Source organism: Apium graveolens, chromosome 2 (genome assembly GCF_009905375.1).
Source record: "Apium graveolens cultivar Ventura chromosome 2, ASM990537v1, whole genome shotgun sequence".
NCBI lineage: Eukaryota > Viridiplantae > Streptophyta > Magnoliopsida > Apiales > Apiaceae > Apium > Apium graveolens.
The window spans coordinates 287,902,866-287,909,534 of NC_133648.1; the positions used below are offsets into that span (position 1 = coordinate 287,902,866).

A 6,669-nucleotide genomic window follows, 5' to 3' on the forward strand; every position below is an offset into this window, starting at 1 on the left:
GTTTTAAAATTTTAAAATAAATATCCAATTCTAATGATTGTTTAAGAAGGAACTTGATTCTTCTGAATCCTCCCATTTGACCATTGTTTAACCTTAGTTATTGTTATTATGACTTGTTGAGCTAGTTAGCTCACTCTTGCGAATAATTTATATGATTTTACAGTTAAAAAGGAAATGATTGATAGCAAGGTTTCCCAGTCCAATGTGCGAGCTAGGATTGTAGGACGAGATGAATCAAGCCGACAGAAGCTTTATATTATAGTTGAGATATGCAAGCTTGTAAGAATAATTTCTTTATCAGTTGTAAGTTAAACTAGTTGGGATTTGGAGTGACGTAATAAAAGTTAAGGTTGTGGCTTGTTTTCATACTTTAACCTATTACGATCCGTGGTTGTGTAAAGTAGGGTCATTGACGATAATATTTCATATACAGGTTTATATATTGTATGTGTGTGTTGTGGACCCCATACTTCTGACCCGGGTTTGGAGGGCGTCACATTGGATATTAGGGCTAGATTGACATAGTTCATTTCTTCATCTTCATCCAATCCATCTGCAGCCCAGTCATTCTCCTGAGTTATGGAAGCCCTTTCTTTTTGTTTGAGCAACTCAAAGTATTTCTGTTTATAGTCAACATGCTCAAACTTCTTTTTACCAGAATCAGGATTTCTGCACTCACTGGTAAAATGCCCTGCTAAGCCAAATTTGAAACACTTGAATTTTGAATTATCAACCATGTTTCTATTTGGCTTGGCCGCTCCAAAATTCTTCTTGAATTTGAGCTTGAAAAACCTCTTGAATAAGAATGATAGATGCTCATCTATATCATCCATTTCATCTTGGCTCAACTGTTCTTCATTTTCAGCTACCAGCCCTTGACCCTTGCTTTCATAGACCTTTGATGTAGATTCAACAGCTTCCACCTTCATCTCTTTCTCCTTCTCTAACTTAGCAACTAGTGCAATGAATCCTCCATTCTTTCTTCCCTTCTCCATCTTTTCATCTTGCTCTATTTCAAGCTCATAGGTTTTTAGAATGCCATACAGTCTTTCCAAGGTGAACTCCTTGTAATCTTGTGAATTTCTTAATGAGACTGTCATTGGCTTCCACTCCTTTGGGAGAGATCTAAGGAACTTGAGGTTAGAGTCTTTTGTTTGATAGACCCTTCCTTGCAGTTTTAGAGCATTCAACAGTTTTTGAAACCTACTGAAAATATCAGTGAGTGACTCACTTTCTTCACAGTGGAAGTGCTCATAATGCTGAATTAAGAGTTGCATCTTGTTCTCTTTTACTTGCTCAGTACCCTCACAAATAATCTGTATTGAGTCCCAAAACTTTTTGGCTGTTTTACAGTTAATGATGTTGTTAAACATATCACCATCAACACCATTAAACAGTATATTCATGGCCTTTTTATCTTTCCTAACTTGCTCAATGTCTGGATCAGACCATTCATGCCTAGACTTTGGAACTGATGGTTCATTTTCTGTAGCAGCTCTCATAGGGACATGATGACCTCTATCAATGCAGTCCACATAAACTTCATCTTGAGAGAGAAGATGTAGGTGCATCTTCACCTTCCAGTGGTGATAGTTGTCTTTGTCCAAAAATGGAATCTTTACTCCAACATCCTTCTTGTTCATCTTGTTGATTCGTTGTGATCTTTACACTCTTTGTGCTTCAAGAGCTTGCTCTGATTCCAATTGTTATTCCCAAACAATACAACAAGAATTACAGAAGGGGGTTGAATGTAATTTGGCTACTTTTTGAGATTTTAAAAATGTTTTAACTTAATATATATAATAGTGTTTGATTTGCACTAATGCACAATGGAAGAATAATAGAAATCAAAACACTAAGTAATACAACACAAAGATTTAAAACTTTTTGGTGGATTTGAATTTATCCACTAGATATATATATATATATATATATATATATATATATATATCAGATTGAGAATTCTGTGATGCTTTAAATAACACACAGATGCTTTACTAGTGAACAAACAAATTTGCAGAGAAATTCTAACACTACGCCATAAGTGAGCTAATGTAATGCAGGTGTTACAAGGTGCGTTAAATTAGCTAATAGATTTTTGGCCTATTGTAACACCTCTCTTGTCGTGCTACAATAGCTATAAAACTAGTGTTGCGGAGAATTTCCGGTGTTGCACAACATGTAACACCAACAACTAGTGTTACATTAGATACTTTTTTAATTTTTAAAAATAAAAAAATAGAAATATTATCATAAATTAGTATTAAATTATATTTTGATTTACTAGTGAATGATCAATGTAACATATAATATGATTTAAATCTAGAATTTTTTATGCATAAATTCAAAGACTTTTTTTATTTTCCTATTTAATCAAGAATAATTAAAAAATATAAAAAATATAAAAAATATGCACAATTTACTAACTGAAATATTTGGGCGGTATATTCCCCCCAAATGAAAACACATTCTCGGACAAATCTCTCTCAATCTCAAACCCTCAGTCTCAGCCTCCTCTCTCGGCTTCACTTGTTCCCTGAAGGTACTCTCTCTTTCTCTCTCTCTCTCTCTCTCTCTCTATTTCTCTCTCTCTCCCTTCTCTCTCTTCATCTCTCTCTTGTACTGACTACAACAACGATTACAAACTTTTCTTCTTTATTCTGGTTAGATTTCTCAATTTTAGTTTTTTGTTTGATTTGGAGTAATATTTATGGTTTTGAACTTCTTAACATCTTCTTCTCTCTGGTTCGATTAGTAATTAATTTTTATTTGACTAATTAAGGTGTTTGAGTTGGATGTTTGAGTAATTAGGGTACTAATTAGGTATTTTGACTAATTAGGTGTCTCGATTACCGGATTCAGCTGCGAAATTAGTTATACACCATTTTAAGTTGATTCTTGTTGAATTATAATCTCTCTGTATTGATGTTTTATGTGATTAATTAATTTTATTCATAAATGTGTATGGTGAAATGAAACGGATTGGATTTTATACTTGTTAGGCACTTGCGGAGGAGGCGAAAGCAAGATATCAGGATGTTATCTTTAAAATTTTTGATTTGGTGAGTTTAAATATACAAATATATAAAGTATATTTGTACTTTTTACTAATATTTACTGCTATTTAACTCCAGATGTAGATATTGATGAGCTTGAAAGTCTAGGGACTAGGAAAAAAGAGCTAGAAGATGCAATTTCTAATCTTGAAATTAGTGTGAAAGTGCTTCAGAGTGAGAATATGCGAAATGAAGATGAAGCAACTAAAGTTCAGAAGGAACGTGTAAGCCAAATGACCGAACACTGCACTATTATAGTTTAGCTAACACGTATGTTAAGTTTCGCTTAGCTATGAATGCCAATATATCCACCTCATTGTAAGCCTGACAGTAGGACATCTATTTATTTTTTACTTTTATAGTATCTGTAAGTTGGTTAGTTTTATTTTTTTGCTAAAATTCATTTTTGGACAGCAAAATCGAAAATTCAGTGTCATACATACATGTATCTGTACTAATGCATATCCGTGCCCCTACACCGGATTAAGTAGTTCTAAATTTGTTCTCATATATATAGAACCAGTTTTAACACTGTATCAGATTTTCTCTAATGCTTAGTATGGTGGGATCACTTGTAACAGTAATAATTTTTCTTGTAGATATATTGCCTTTTCTTTCTCTAGATGCTAATGTATGAGTTTCCATTAATCCATCTAGTTACTGCCTTCTTTTCATTTCAAAAATAATACTATCTACTGATTTTAAATTAATGTTGAGGATATTAGTGAAAAGCCTAATAATCTACTCTGGAAATATCTTTGATGCTTGTTAAGATTCGATTGAAGTTCGAACGAAAGGTTTCTTTACCAGGACTTTCTACACCATTCTAGCAAACATTAGCATCAACAATTTAGACAATCTTGATCTTGATGATCTTGAGGTAAGCATTATGCATTGAGTTAATTTCTCACTAACTTTCAGAATAATTAGTGTTGTCTAGTCCCAAGCGTATCCTACTTCAATTTCTTAACAAAGATGTACTAATAAGACGTGGTTTCATTTGGTATCATGGATTCATCATAGGTTGTACATTGCAATGAACACTACACACATGCAGTCACGTAGTTCTGCATTCTTATACCTTTGACCATTAACATTTTACTAAATTGTAATGTATATTGCTTCTTTCTCGGAACTTCGTAAGATATGTAATACAGTTTCCCTTATTACCTTGTCCATGTCGTGAAATGAGCAGCCATTTTTGTGCTTTAACTTCTTTAATTTTTTAGTTACATTTACTTAGATCTGATTCTGAATAATCTTATAGAATCTCAGTTATGATTTTCTGATAGTTGTGCAGTTGTATCCTTCATATATACTTGGCCTTCTATTAGAGAGCCCATTAATCATATTTGGGAGATACCGAGGAGATTTTCCTAGTACTATTCAACTTAAAGGCGTCTTGGCAGATATGAGCAATTTCTCAATAGAATTGAAGGTTCAGTAGGTGAAAGACATACCTCCTGACAAGGTAAATTGACAACTCATGTCTTATGAAGTAAAGTCACTGTGTTTTACCAGATTTTGATTTAATGTGGTTTCTTGAGGTCATTTAAGCTGTAATAATCATCCATTCTTCAGATTAAGCTTGATGGTGTCCACAGAGGCTTGTTTAGTTTTTTTTACAGTTATTGCTTATTTTTTTCATTTTTTATTAGATTTCTCTTACTTCCGCTTGTTGAATTTATGGTTTTTTCTTTTTGTTTTTTAGAATATACAAGATATTTATGTATTTTACTGGGTTTATGTTTATTTTTATTTTTCAGGTATTTGTTTTGGTTTCTTAAAGCAGGGTTGTTGGAATTTTGGTAAAAACCTATGATCTTGATGTTGTTAATTTTAGGATTTTATATTAGAGCAGGGTTTTTATTTACCATGGTTGTTTCAACTACTTGATGTGATTTGATTTTCTGTGAAAACATAATTATGTGAAGAATTTATAAAGTAAAAGGCAACATAAAAAATAATTATGACAGTTGCGAATTCTCAATGTCTTGTATTAGGGTGTTCAAGAAAAAGGCAGTTGTGATCAAACCAAAAACCAAAGCTCCAGGTTTAGGTGCTGAGATTAACGCAAGAGCTGAATGTTTATGTGATAAGGTACGATTGAAAGATAAGCGATTTCTTTCAAAGAATTTATTAACTATTCAGAATAGTCCAAAGCAGAACATATTTATTTATTTAAAAAATACAGAATATTCATGAAAACAGTCAAGGTGGATCTGCTCAGGTCTTGCGTTCCCAACAGATACTTACCTATGAGCTATAAAGCAAATTTGATTTAATTTTATTTGGTTTCAAGATATGATAACGAACAAGGGGTTAGGGAGAATGATGTTACAGAGAAAATGACAGGGGGCTTGATCATAATGTCACACTATATTTTAATGCTGAACAAGTATGTGGGAAGTAACAAACCAAACCATCTGTTGATTTTTGTCATTCATTGCAGGTAAAGTTTAAAAACCATCAATTTTCATTCTTTCCTTTGCTAGTTTCTGTGCCTTTTTCTCATTCGTATTCTAATGTGCAGATTCAGGAACAAGGTCAATACACATTATCACGTGTTTTTAGCAGAGTCATTTTCTTAGGTTTACGCCGCAGTCACCAAGCTTTGATAATGAATTTTAATGATCTGTTGATTCAACTATTTTAAATTGCAGTTGTAACTGATCGATCAAATTGTTGTAATTTTAGTTAGTTTTTGTAGTATTTTAGATAGGTATTGGAGATTTTATTTTGGTATTAGGATTGTTGTATACACAGAGCATGTATTTTAAAAATTTTAATATTAACCGTTGCTTTTTCCTATTCTAGTATGAAGTATATTTAGATATAGCGTGGCATTATAAAATCTGTTGGTTAATTACAACAAATTTGTGTTACAATAGATACAATAGAGTGTTACGGTAGGGCATGTGGGCCCCACTTATGCAATCTTGATCAAGCTATTGTATCACTCATTTTACGTTACATTTGGCCCGGTTAGTGTTACAGTAGGTGCCTATTGTAACATTTTCCTCTCTGTTATAATAGATCAGTGAAGTGTTACGTTAGGGTGTCTATTGTAATGCTCGTATACGTAACGCCTCTGGTGTTACAATTGACCTATTATAACACGTTTCGGGCCTATTGTAACACCATTTAGGCATTACAGTAGCCCACTTATGGCGTAGTGTAAACAAATACAGCCTTATCTATTTCTCTGGAAAATAAGCTTACTCAGTTACTTGTTCTACTTGCTACTCTTGGTTTATATATCACCAAGTTATATGATAATAAGACAAGACAATAAAACAAAATGAATCTAGTCTAATATCATGCTACTACATTACTCTATCCAGCATCTTTGAATATCTTCACATTTGCATACAAATGGTAATGCTTCTTTGTTCTCAAAATCTTGCTTAACAGTCTGCCACTTTCATTTTGCAAACACCCGACGCATGTGACTGTGTTGTCACTATCAACATCTATTTTGAATATGATCATCCGTCAGGATTATGTTGATCGGGAATATGTTGATCATCCGTCGAGAGCCTTGTAGATCATCCATCGGGAGTCTATTTGTCACTTAACTCCATTTCACTTATACAGAATTACAAGACATCTC

General features: G+C 33.0%; 1 long non-coding RNA gene across 3 annotated transcripts; it reads left to right on the forward strand.

The window, feature by feature from the left end:
• Positions 1-2,460: 2,460 nt before the first annotated feature.
• Positions 2,461-5,799, forward strand: LOC141706340 (uncharacterized). Of its 3 annotated transcripts, none has more exons than XR_012568772.1 (6): positions 2,461-2,542; positions 3,003-3,062; positions 3,830-4,527; positions 4,823-4,864; positions 5,060-5,508; positions 5,590-5,799. It is a non-coding gene; the product is annotated as an uncharacterized LOC141706340 (long non-coding RNA). The 3 variants fall into 3 exon arrangements; XR_012568773.1 differs by having other exon boundaries at positions 5,060-5,156; positions 5,251-5,799; XR_012568771.1 differs by having other exon boundaries at positions 5,060-5,799.
• The last annotated feature ends 870 nt before the right edge of the window (positions 5,800-6,669 follow it).